At 36.5% G+C, this 14,344-nt stretch overlaps 1 protein-coding gene across 4 annotated transcripts in view; it reads right to left on the reverse strand.

The window, feature by feature from the left end:
* The window catches only part of SYBU (syntabulin), a 117,233-nt gene that overhangs the window by 75,356 nt on the left and 27,533 nt on the right, over positions 1-14,344 (reverse strand). The gene's annotated exons all lie outside the window — the stretch shown is intronic.

Raw genomic sequence — 14,344 nt, forward strand, 5'->3', positions numbered from 1 at the left:
TGAAATTAAGACGCTCTGGAAAGTATGCATGTAAAAGTTGCCATCTAAGTAGGGGAAACTGAGACTTGACATTTACCTAGTGAAATGCTTCATGTGATTGGACAATCTGTTGGTCTCACAGGTGTACAGAAAAGGCAAAGGATGTTATCTGTAAGACATGAAAAGGAAAGCCTAAATCCAGTAGATGAATTCTGGGGCTAATAGAGAAGCACCTTCCTTCCCCAAGAAACCAGAAAGTGTGGGAAAAGCAGCTGAAAGTTGCCTGAACCCAGGAGGGAAGCTATAGAGAGAGGATGCTTCTCAGACATGCCAGACACAGAGCAGATACACAGGCTGGAGGCTCTGAGGGGTTCACTCAGCATCCATAGCAGTCTAGGCTTAGAAAAAAAATTGTAATCTGGGTTCCTGGAAAGCAGAACAATGGTAGATCTGAGTTACATTAAAAACAATATGTTCTCCATAATACACTTTATTTCCATGATTTTATATTTTTTGCTTCCACTTTCTAGTAAACATCTTAAAAAATAACTTTGTCTTTATTTCTGCTGAGAAAATGAGAGCAGGAGCAAAAGAGGAAGATGTTGAGTGTCTCTTCTCAAAGAGCAAGAACACTATTGCCAAATGGAGCCGAGCACCCCCAGAGGCCAACCAACTACTATGATGGCAGCTACAGCAGGGAATGGTTGGGCTGTTGGTGTGGGGGTCACTTGTGCAGTTGTAGAGCTGAGGATAGTTTTGATTGCTGCTTTATTCCCACTTCCTAGGTTATTCCTGTGAACCACTGTCCTTTATACCTGAAATCTTGTGACCTTGTGAGTAAAGCTAGCCTTTGCTGTGTACTCCCAGCTCCTCTCTAACGCACTGCAGAAGAATTTGTAGGAAAATAAATCTAGAATTTGGGAATCTGGCCTATGTAGTTTCATCTGCCCATGTGTCCTTTTTAGCTACTTCTGCTTATCAAGAGAAAAAATATGCCTTTTTAAAATGATAACTATTTTTTCTTAAAAAAGGATACTAAACCATGTTATAAAAATTTTAGAAAAGAAAAAAGATACTCATTATCTCATTGCCTTAACATCAATTATCCATATTCCTTCTGTTAGCAGTTTCATGTATTTACTTTCAGGCTTATCTACTGTGCATCAAAACCAGCATGTTAAAATAAGAATGAAATTCTAAGTGACATATGGCAAGTGAAGTTACTACTCCCTTCTGTCTTTTCTCAGATTATCAGGGACTGATCTGAGATACAGGGATCTCGGGCCTCCTTATCACTACTGACAAACAGCTGAGGCTGCTGCTGGAAGCCTAGAAGTTTCAGGATGGCTTCCTAGATATCTGGTCCTGGTGGAGACCGGACCCATCTGAAGCTTCAGAAAAAGTTGCTGGTGGGGAATTAGCAAAGCTAAGGCTGGAGAAATGACCTTAACTCAGAGGCTGGTAGAAAAGTACCTGTGCCCCTTTCTAATCAGAAGCCCAGCTACCAGCTTGCCATAATGTGAACCTAATTCAGGGAAGCACTGGAAAGTTAAATGAGTTTCCCAAGTCTGGAAAAAGATCTGTGATGAGAAAATGTAGTTTAATAAAGGACATGAATTCTTGAGTCTCATAGGCCTGAAATTGAGACTTTTTTTTTTTTTTTTGCTCTGACAGTGCTACTCCAGTCAAGTTATTTAACCCCTGTAGGACTCAACATTCAGTATGTGCACATTAGCTAAAAAGGAAAGAAGAACCAGTTGCACTAGTTAATGTCTTTGGGCAAATCAACTTTTCTGTGCCTCATTTTCACACCTAGAAAATAAACTTAATAACAGTAATTAGTTCATAATACGGTTATAGGGATTAGATAAGAACAGACGCAAAGCCTAGCATTTATATCTGGCACATGGTTAGAGCTTAACAGATATCCTCTGTCCCTCAGGATCAAATGGCTCCAACCACCATTGCTGTGTCCTGCTTGCTTGTTTCACATTCACCTCATCCTAAAAAGTTTCATCTTAATTTTTATTAAAGGGAAGCAATAAGTTTTCTCTCGATGACTTATGGCATATAAAGGAGGACACTGAATTTCTCATTAGAAAAGATATTGCCAGGACTTTTCCTCCAGAAGGTAGAGTAGAAGGCATGATGAATGCACAGACACCTATCACTCATTCATTCATTCATTCATTCATTCATTCATCCATCCATCACTTCTTACTTCATTCCTATTCTGAGCCATGCACTGCCTCAGCCACTAGTTCCGAAGTATTCAAAGATGAACAATGATTGCTGCCTCAAGTGTCCCAAGGTCTAATAGAGACACGGACATGACCATCAGCTGATAAACTATTCAGTGTGTTTGCATGAGATCTGGACACCCAGAGGGCTTGCCAGTATCTAAATTAGACTGGGGTCTGAGATGTTCAGGGGTGAGTTTTAAGATGAATTTTGAAGCATTGAATACATCCTATTATAATCTGGTTTCTTCAGAGTTCCTTTCTCTTTACTGTTCCTCTCCTCTCTTCCTCCTCTTCTTCTTCCTTTTTCTCCTCCTCCTCCTTCTTCTTTTTCTACTCTCTCTCTCTCCCTTTTTTTCCCTGCTTTGAGATACTTCTGCCACCGTCCAGGCCCCAAGGATTGATGCAGAGGAAAACAGCTTTTGGGCTTCCCCTTGAATCTTTACTGCCTGGATGTAACCTTCTAGAAGAAAGGGATTTTTCTCAAATCTCGATCACCTAGGACAGCATCAAGACAATACCTGGTGTTTTGTTAATTAGCAATAGTTGACATTTTAAGAACACCATGTTATACTGCCACCTATGGGTTTGTTCATGAAATTTTCTTTTGAAGGGTTAATAATGCCTTTATTCTAACTCTCAGGGCAATTTCAGAAAACTTTCAAAATATACGGCTATACGAAACTGGATGTCAATAAATGGAACATTATTTGGTGGTTGTGAAATAATGAGCAGGTGCTTTGATAGACAATGGTTCCAAACTCCTTTCTTCTGTTTACCTGCTGAACCACTTTAGGCAAGCTAGGTAACATCTCTGTATCTTGGTATTCTTATTTGTAAAATACATGTGTGGTTCTACTTCATAGGTCTATTTTGAGGATTAAATTCTATAACACTTGTAATAAGCCCAGCATAGTCCCTTGTACAAACTGGGGATTTAACAATAGATTTCTTGGTCTCCTTTCTTCTCCCCTTCCTCAATTCACAATGACCCAGAGGAGGATAAACTATGTAATTCCATTTTAGCTGAACAGTCAGGTAAATCTCTCTAAAACAATAATGATAAATGATGTTCATATGGTCACTACATTATGTATTCCTAGGCATCTATTTTATTTTTTTAAAAAATACTAATCTTTATATTTTTGAGCAGTTTTAAGTTTACAAAAAAAATTAAACAAAAGGTATAGAGAGTTCCTATATACCCCCTTACTGAGATCTATCCCAATCTACCTGATTAGTTAGGTATAATTATACTCTGGCTTTTGAAGGAGGTGTAAATAAGTGCCCATCAAATGGATCTATATCTCCCATCTTCCCCTGCCCTTTGCCTGCCTATTACCTTTGGATTTGCCTCCAAGGTCTTCTCTGTCTCCCATGGTGGATTCAATGCCAAGACTCCTAGAAGTTTCCCAAAAGTCTTAACAGCACTGCCTCTCCTATGACCCAAAGCTGAGCATGGTGGGAAAACCCCACAACCCTGTGGATGAATGACACTGCATGCTCTTGCTTTTCACCTGCAGTGGGCCTCAGTGCTGCCTGGCAATCATTTTGGGCTTCTAGTGCGTGTTCTCTCCTATTCTCCACAATGTCTATTTTAAATCTCCTCCATACTTCAAATCTACCAGCCTACCACCCCTGCCCTCATGTTGTACAGATGGCCATTTCTCCTGATTGACAGACAAAAATAGGAGGTATTAAGAGAACTCTCTCAATCTTCTGCCTCCAAACCTATAAATTCACCTGCCTCCACCCCATCCTTCCCATTTCTGGTTCTTTAGGATGGAAGTTGTGTTTCTTCCTATACAAGAAAAATTCGTTTACCTGAACTCTGGATCCCATTCTTTCCTATCTCTTAAGGCATATTATCCTATCAGTTAGTCTCTCATAGGATTATTGAGAGTATCAGAGGAGTTAATAACCATAAAGAAGATGGAAGAGCACCCTGCACACACTAAGCACTCAATGAACGTTAGCTATTTTTTTTTTATAACTTTAATCCATTTTTTTTACTGGACATTTCACATCAGCATTTAAACATGCCAAAAACTTTCCCAGTGAAATAAATGACCATCCAAAGCTCTCATATATTTCTAGTACAACCTGATTTCTTAACCCCATTCATCACCAAAAGTCTGAAAAAGTTACTTATCTAGAGTATATGTCTCACACCTCCCTGCTCCTCGAACCATACTCCACTCATGTACCCACAACTCTACCAAATAGCTCTTGCTCAAAGTCACAAATTCTTCCATTTGGTTTAATCTGATGGCTAGTTTTGATCTTAATCTTGGCTTCTCATCAGCCTTTGGCATAGTGAAATACTCGCACATTTTTGAAAAGCACTTTCGTTTTTTCTGGAACATTGCCCTCCTGATCTTCCCCTACTTCTTGGTATCCTTTTAGCTCATTTCTTAAATGTTGCTTTTGCTCACTTTCAAGCCCTCACCCTTTTATTCTTTCATCCATCCTTCCCTCTTGGGGCAATATCTTTCTTTCCAATTGCTTCAATTGCTATTTATAGGCAGATCTTATAGAAATTATATAACTGCTTACCTCTATTCCATGATTATCCCATAGTTAATTTGGATATCTCAATTTTTATATCTCATAGTGTCCACAAACTCACTACATTCCAAATTGAATTCATCATACTTCCTCTAAAAGCTGATTTTACTTCTGTGTTCCCTAAGTTGATAAACGATATCATCATGAAGACCCTGACACCTGGGTGACATTCTTAACTTTTCTGTCTCCCCTTAACCATTACAACTAATTGGAACCTAAGTCCTATCTGTTCTACTTCCTAATTATCTTTAAAATGTGTTCATTTCTCTACCACCTCTTCCTGCCTAGATTTCTAACCTGTCCCCCACACTTGTCCCGTTCAGTTCATTTTTGAACAGTGGCCACAATAGTCTCTTTAAAGTGCAGATCTGAGCATTCCTTCCCCATCCCATCTCTCTAGCCTCAAATGAAATCTTTCAATGCTCACTACCAGTCTCAAGATAAACTTCATCCACTAATGCATAGCTTACAAGATCCCTCATGATTTAATCCTTGCATTCCGCCTTTGACTTTCACAAATGTTCCCGCTACCTTGAACACACCTCCCAATCTTCAACCTCCATCTCCCAGCACCGTCCAGTTCCTTTTGCCTTTCGGGTATATTCACTGGATAATTTGATTTGCCAGAGTCATGGCATTTGCTCCTGTCTTGAGTGTGAAATAGGATAAAATGATTTTCGGCTTTGAAAATACTTTTTAGGGAACTATAATGGAAAGATAAAGTTACATTAAAGCTATGATGAACATAGAAGCTGTGTTTGCTTTTGGGCTTGTAACATGAGTTGAATAGCAATTCAAAAGAATTTTTAAGTGACCAAGTGAAATAATGACTTCCAAATTGGTATAACTTGAAAGGCTTCTGCCAAAGAAAATACATACATTCAATCCTATGTATTATAAAATATTAATCTTAGCTTCATTATTTTAGTGGACTCATTTCTCTTGAGTGAGAATTCAAAGAATACTCTTTGAAAAAGTATCCCCATGATTCCTTGTTATAGTTTTTCCTCCTGCTTTCTTCTATCACTTATTGGATTTTTAGTATTAAAATAGAAAACAATTCTAAGTAAGAATTTATTTTACAAGACACTGTCATTTATATTTTTCACATATTCATATAGTTGCGTTGCTATATTTTTCTTGTTATAACAAACTCAGGATAATGTGTAGTTTCAAATTTATATATGATCTAGGCCAGGCGTGGTGGCTCATGCCTGTAATCCCAGCACTTTGGGAGGCCGAGGTGGGCAGATCATTTGAGGTCAGGAGTTTGAGACCAGCCTGGCCAACATGGGGAAACCCCATCTCTACTAAAAATATAAAAAATTTGCCAGGCGTGGTGACATGTGCCTGTAATCTCAGCTACTCCAGAGGCTGAGGCAGGAGAATCGCTTGAACCCAGGAAGCGGAGGTTGCAGTGAGATGAGATCATGCCACTGCACTCCAGACTGGACAACAGAGCGAGACTCTGTCTCAAAAAAAAAATTACACACCATCTAGGTAGACCTATTTTTAAACTTGAAAATGCTTACTTTGGCAAGAGAGTATTAGAAAACTTCATACTGCAAACCTGCTTTGAATATACTTTGAGAGTAGCCAATTTCCTAATGCTTGAGACACTAAGTATAGAACCGTAAGTTTGTTAAAACCAATGTGCTTATATTTCCCTTAGTGAACACCTGGAATTTTTGCATATATTTTTTTCTGTGTACACTAATGTCAGCAGTCCTCTCTGCAGAGTTCTAAATTCAGAAATACCTCTATAGGAATGGAAATGTTGAGTATGGGGAATAAATATAGAATTAAGAATCTTCTGTTTGTCATTTTTGTCTTTTAATTATGTAATGTGTATCTGAAAATATTATTTTAAAATGTGAAGATTATTCATTGCTAAAAACCAGGAAATGAAGCAAACAATAATTGGGCAGGTTTCCTAATGCTCACTTAAGAATTGCCTTACAGACTTACACTTTTACTAACTGTAAATCCTACCCCTTGAATTCAGGCTTTTTATACATAAGTGATGTTATTTATTCAACAAATATTAATTGAGCCCTTGCTGTGTACCAGGAACTCTGGTGAATGTTGGGAGACATTTAAGTACTTTACCTTGGTAGTACAGATAGGTGTGATGTCTTATTTTGGAATAAGCAATGTTTGAACTGCTATATGGCCATGGAGAATAAAGGTAGAATAATGAGCTTCACCCAAATACTATTATTTATTTTAAATATTAAAATAAAATATTAGTTTGACACTTAAGGTAAACCCATGACTCATTTAATATTAATATAGAGAAATTATATTTCTAGCCTTAAACTATATTTTAAGATAAACCAAGAATAAAAACACATAAAGACATGGCAAAATAATCCTATTTATTAATACAGGACAAGATACAGGTGTATCTTTATAATTAAGAAATACGGTTAAATGAAAATAAAGCATCTCTTTTTTTCTCCCTTGGTTGAATCATTTGAATCTTTTCCACAGAGTACTGCTGTTTTTATAAACATTAAAAACTAAGTAGACGTACAAAATTTTCTTAATGGTAGAAAATGTACTCATTTCTTCACTTCATTTTGCCACAGTGGCTCTATTATTGCCCTTTATTGTAGACCAGTCGCTGTCCCATAATTTAAAAATATAGCAAAAGATCATTTACAGAGGAGGTTTGAGCAGAAAATTCTAAACTTTTTTTTCCCTTCCTTTTAAATCAGAAAGAATATGACACCCCTTTAACACCAAGGTTTTCTGGTAGTCTTTTGCCCAAAGGAAATTTGTTTGTTCTATAGAGCTTTAATTTAAAAAGGCTGACAGCAGGTCTGTAGTTATATACTTCTGGCATTGGGCCTTCCATAGAAATGCACATTAGATATTCAACTCGTTTCTTAAGCATTCTATTCCTGTAACCTGACTTCATCCTTTTCTTTCCACTGTTGCCACTGAAACTGGAAATGACTGCAGAATACAAATCATATGATAAATATTTGGGAATTTGTCTTTGTAGTTTTTCAGAATCACTGCCAAACTTCTTGCCTAGAGAGCTGTGTGAGGCTTTTCAATCTGAAACCTTTGAGCAATCCCCTTGTCTAGCCAACTGGGAAGCAACCACATGATTTAATTGTAGCAGCCCTTCAAAGTGTTTAATAAACATTTCATGTTCTTTGACTCCATATTTTTCTAAGGGTACTCATTTGTTGGCCATATATTTATACTCAATAATTTCAAACACTGGGATGCATCTTCTTTATGGAGATGCTCAAAGGTGGTGCACATGATTTGAATAGCATTAGCATAAATAAAGACTCTTTTCCTAAAATTTTTATCACAATACTGTCCTCCAATTAGTCTGATCCTACTGAAAGACGCTATCTGTGGGTTTCTTTCTTCATTCACCAGTAAGCTACTAAGTGCACCATACAAGGTCCCTTTCTTGATCCTCTTAAAGGTACTGTAGCAAACACATTGTCCTTCTGGAAGACAGTGCCAGATCTAATATCTTAACTATGAGTAGGATGGGTAGGACAAGTTTTAGGTTAATTAAGCATGTTCAGGTGGCTCTGGATTCTCACTTTTAGGCCTTTTGTGATTTTCTAACTGACTACTTTTAAGCTGAGGCACTAATATATATATAAAGGAGGAAATATATAAGGGAGGGTTTTGCCTGTCCTATTTTTCTGCTATAATGAATGCATTCCATCTGCTTCCTTTGGTGTTGTTAAAGTTTCTTCTACAAACTTCTCAATTCACGAAGACAAACTGGGGATGTTCAATATAAGTTATAAGGAGAAATAAATGTGGCAAAAATGTAAACAAAGCCAGTGTTTTAAATGTGTTCATAGTTGGTAGCTCTAGAAATGATGACTAAGACAAGGTATGTGAATGAAGGACCTTTCCTGCTTGAGTAGGTCAGAAGCTTCTCTCTTCATTTAGATATTGGGGCCAATGCTCTCATCCATTAAGCCAATATGCTTGTTATTTACATCCACGCTAAGCTCTGAGACTCTATTAAGAATTATATTCATGGCCGGGCATGGTGGCTCATGCCTGTAATCCCAGCACTTTAGAAGGCCAAGGTGGGCAGATCACCTGAGGTCAGGAGTTTGAGACTAGCTTGACCAACAGGGTGAAACCCCATCTCTATGAAAAATACAAAAATTAGCTGGGCGTGGTGGCGCACGCCTGTAATCCCAGCTACCCAGGAGACTGAGGCAGGAGAATCGCTTGAACCGGAAAGGCGGAGGTTGCAGTGAGCAGAGATTGCGCCACACTGCACTCAAGCCTGGGAGACAGAGCGAGACTCTGTCTAAAAAAAAAAAAGAAAGAAAGCAACAACAACAAAAAAAACCTTCTGCATTCACCTGCTTGGCCTCTTTAAAACTCAATAATTTAACACTTTTAAAAGCGATCTCACTCACGTAGAACTTACATATCATTTCAAGGACATTAGCATTTGTAGTTTTGGACCCTTGTTTTCCAGTAACGATGAAAAAGAACTGGGCTTGCTGAACAGTAGCCATTAGAAGATGTGTGATGACTTTTCCAGTAATGTGGCTCAGCTTACATTTACTTTCAGAAAGATAGTCTTGCTCCAATTCCATTCTAAGATGAGCTTCTAGTGTGGCAATGTGAGAAAATTAGCCAAAGGGAATTTCTGGTTTAGCCAATGTGTAGGCAATATCAAACAATTTGACAATCTGATGCTCCTTCTTGGCCTCAGCACCTACAAAACTTCTATTCATGATGATCAAATTGAAGTTCTCCAATGTTGCAGGGGTAGGGATTTTTCAAAGCTGATGGCTTTTTGTTGCATTTCACTGCCTAAATGTTTATTTACATTGTTCATTTTTAACGAGAAGCCCATGATGCCATTGACAAAAGCATTATATTTCACATTGGTCCAATTTGAAGTTTTTCTTTTGTACATAGAGAACAATAAATTTTACTCATCACAACTCCCTCACCACGTTCATAAGAGCACTTCAATTCTGCCTGCCATTTAAAACTCTCCCACACTAAGAACAATTCGGTTGTTCCCTTCTACTACTGTTTTTCCACTTAGTCTTTTTGTGTGCCTTTCCCCCCAAATCTTATAGGTCTTTTGCAGTTTTCTGTAAATAAGCACACTTTAATGAATTGAGTATTAGTAGGGGAAAATATATATTTACTATTATTAGTTTTAGAAATAGAGGTAGGTATTTTTGTAAAATTGTTGCTTAAGGCAGTTTTTTAAAATTTATTGACCAGATCCTAAGTAAACTTATTATGTGCAAATATAAATGTTTCATAAAAAAGAACAAAAATATTTGCCTTTATATCAACCTTAACATTTATGAGTCAAGCAGCCAATTAGCCAAATAGCACTAATGAAATGACTCTAAAATGTTTCTGATTTTGAGCCATCTTCTGACAGTGTCTATTTAGCTTAATTTATTTTAATAGGAAATATCTAGAAAGACATCTTTCCACATTGATTTCAAATTTAAAATAAAACTAGAACCATAGTTTTTGTTTATAAATCAAAAGTAAAAGTCCTTTTACTTGTTAACCTAGGAAGGAAGTTGGTTCACAGCTATTCATAAGTTCTTTAAATTGTTTACATTTACAGTTTTAACCAGTGGCTTCCACCAGTACTATGTTGACAAGTTACAAGTTATTTTAACATTTATTTCATTATTTATACATATTGGAGAGTTAAGTTTAAACTTTTGAACTGTGTATTTAACTAAGTTAGTATTGTATCTTATCTCACATAATAAAAATTGGAGTTCACGGCTGTTGTCTGATATCTTAATATTCACACTGGCCATTTTTCAAAGCTAAGGTTTATTTTCTGTGGCTCACATGAAAATATATTTCCAAGTATAGTGTAGCTAGCCTGCCTGTTTACCAGATTACTATCTATCCAAACATAGGGAAACCTTTAATTCAGGCTAAGGAAAAGAATAAAGTGGTTAACAAGAAAATATGGGAGCTGAAAGAAGTAAATGGCAATATTCTAAATAAAAAACAAACACATCTATTAATACCATTTTCTACTCATTTGACAATTATAAATAAATATTTTTGACATTTCTCTTTGACTTTACTGTCTATTTCTCACTAAGCAAATATTTATTGGGTATTTATTCTGACTCTGGTACCTTTTTTTACTTATGACAAATAAAAAGGAGGTCCTCATTCCACAGTGAGTGGAGCTGGAAAATACATGAATTGCTGAATATTATCCAAAAAGATTTTGGAAACATGAATTTGTCCACCTACAAATCCATAGTTACTTACTCTGGAAACACTAAGAAATTCTCAGTGTCATACCCAAGAATTATAAGATAAGCAGGAGAAGGCTGAGGCCACAGTGATTAAAAGGAACAAGGGAAACTAAAATGATCAAAAAGAAGAGAGGTCCTGAGAAGTCTAAAATTGTAAGCATTCAAATCTGGAAAGGCAAAGGCTGAATAGATTTTGGACAGAAGTGTGTGCACCATACAGTGTGTAAATACAGTAATCTCACACTTGCCCACTCAGCAAATGCTGGAATATGAGCATGAGAGAGTGCCTTCTGACTCCTGAGAAACTTACGATGAAGTCTGTGGTCTCCAAAGTTCAGAGAAGCTCCGTATCAGGGTGAGAAGCAGCTAAAGAAACTATTGGACATGTAAAAGAAATGCTAGGATTGAACTTTGTAAATAAAAATTTATGATGTTTAATATGTAGAATGATACCCGTAACCTCATTTAGCTTCTAACTGGAGATACCTAGTGTCATCTATGTAAATGCAATGAGAATGAGAGATCCATTATGCAGGCTTAGACAGGGATGTCCCTCTTTCATTCACAGGGTATTGTAGCAGAGTGCAGTTTGCATGTGCCTGGACCATACAGAATACTTTTAACTCAACAAAACGGAGAAATGGCTTTAAAAAGTGCTCAGCAAAGGAAATGCAGATTGAAGTTAATGCCAATAGTGCAAGAAGAAGCAAACCAGAAAATTATGGAGCTGCCTCTTTACCCAGTATGAACTCTTCATTAGCAAGATTATCAAGTAGAAACAATGGAGAATAAGCCACATGTATTAAATATTAAGGGTGTGCACTCAACAGTTCTGTTATTACAGAGATGTGTGATCAAAGAAGTTGGTAGAGCACCAGTCTAGGGTCACATAACATGAAATATCAACATGCATGTTTACCAACTTTATTATCCCAAGAAATATTTAAAATTGACATCTTCTGTACCTCTGTTAGGTTCTCTTTCCTTCAGTGCTTTTAACTTCGTTCTCATGCTTACTGTGGAATTTAGATCTCCAGCTTGTCCAAGCCGAGGTCTTTTATTTTCAAATCTCACCTGGGTGCTGTTATCCCAAACCCAAACTATATTTCAAATTATATGTCATTTTTTAAATTCTCCCCCAATTAGCTCATCATCCCAAATTTATCCATGTTACCATTATTCCTTTAGGAAGTGAGACAGAGAATAGCATAGACGTTAAGACCATTGGATCTAGACTGCCTAAATTAAAATTTCTGCTCAGCTGTGACTTTGGAAAATTTACATTTCCTCCATGAATTTTAGTTTTCTTATAAAATGGTGGCACTATTGTTACTTACATCAATAAATGCAAACTGAAACTTGGGAAAATCCAGTAAAAGCACACAAAACACTGCACAGAGCAAATGTTCAAAATAATTAGCTATTGTTACTTTTTCATCAGTGCTCAAAACCCTGGGGTCATTTTTGATCATCTCATCCATTCTTTTTTACCTGCTGTTTCCAGTAAGTCACCAGATCCTCTCTGCTCCTCTCAAAAACTACTCCTGGTCTAGTCCCATGGCCACTGCTCTAGTCCCAGGGCCACCGCCCACTCATCTTTCCAATGTAGGCTAAAGCCAAGAATCTCTGACATGGTTCTCTGCAGACTCTCCCAGACTCTAACCTATTTCCACACTGGACCATATGAATCTAATATTAGTGTAGGATTTATCTTGTAGACCCTCTCCTCAAAAATTTTCATGGGTTCTGTAGTATCTATCAGGACATAATGTAAACCATGCCTTGGGCTTCAACAGCTTTTCAAAATTGGCTTTCTTTTACAAACTTTCTTGGTTATTCCAGCTTGCCTTCTGTTGCACTTTTCTGAACTAGAGTATAGGTTCCACAAAATTTAGCATTCATTCTCCATTTATTTTCAAATTATGTTTGTCTTTTATTCCCAACCAGATCATGATCCTGAGGGCAAAGAAAGTATATGTCTCACTTTCTTTTTGTTCTCCCTAAGACCTGGCCCCAAACACAGTAAACATATTGTAGATGCACACCGTTGATCAATTGATTAAGACATTTGATGATGTCACAAAGTCATGAATGATATTTAAATGGGTCATTAAGAGAAACCTGGATCCTAAGATATACTCTTGATTTTTGAGGTGGAAATCAGGAAGATAGCTACTTCTTTCTTCAATATGATGTTTAGTTTAATGCCATTGTCAGAGATTCCACAAATATCAAGTGAATTATATCAAGCACAAGAAACATAAAGAGACATAAAACATAGGCTCTCTCAGTCATATCTTATGTGTGTGGAAGGGTCAGTTTAATAAAAATACATACAGATAGATGATAGATAGATAGATAGATAGACAGACAGACAGACAGACAGACAGACAGACAGATAGATAGATAGATAGATAGATACCAATAGAATAAAGGCAGCAGTAGGACTGATTTTGATCAGGACAATAAAAGATACAATGGGTCAATATAAGATAGTTTCTGGGTCAGAATTCACATATTTCCTAGGTAATATCTTTCATTTTTATCTCATAAATTGCATAAATATTCCAATTTTGGTTAGTCAGTGCAGTGTGTATAATGGTAATGAATCAATTAGGCTTTGGAAACTGGTCGGTAAGTGCATATTTTTGAAAAAATAAATTATAATTAACATACAACCATGCCAATATCTGATAGAAGTGCGCATTTTTTATTTCACAATGAAAATATTTCTGGTGGTACTTTATTATTCCTTTTAGTCTTTCCTTACCCCTAGTACATTTTTTAAAATGTTAAGTTCTCTTTTTTCATTTTCTAATTTTCTAATAATCTATTTGACCCTAACCTGTATTTTACAGTGATTTTACTCCTTTTGCCCACAAAAAACATGCCAGTGGTATTTTTTGGCTTTGCTTATTGTTTATGATGCTATTTCATACTAAACAAGTTACAGGTTGTCCTATACTTCTGATTTAAAATTTAAATCAGTGTTAAAACTTAAAAGTATTGTGCAACAGCAAGAACCATAGGTTCAGCTTACTGTATATGTCCAATTAGTGTTGCTAGTACTATTAACAGGACTAATACAAATGTGGTATGATCATTTGATATATTAAGCCAAATAAACAGGTAATGACTAATTTTGCACAATGCTAATTATGATAATTTCTGGCTTCAGTAAATCACATACAATGTGTTTAGGAAACAAGAAAAAAATTGAAAGTTTAAGTAAATGAGTAAGATTTATATAATGGCTCCAACTGAGAGGAAAAAAAGGTCACAAAA

Source organism: Gorilla gorilla, chromosome 7 (genome assembly GCF_029281585.2).
Source record: "Gorilla gorilla gorilla isolate KB3781 chromosome 7, NHGRI_mGorGor1-v2.1_pri, whole genome shotgun sequence".
In the NCBI taxonomy this organism is placed as follows: domain Eukaryota; kingdom Metazoa; phylum Chordata; class Mammalia; order Primates; family Hominidae; genus Gorilla; species Gorilla gorilla.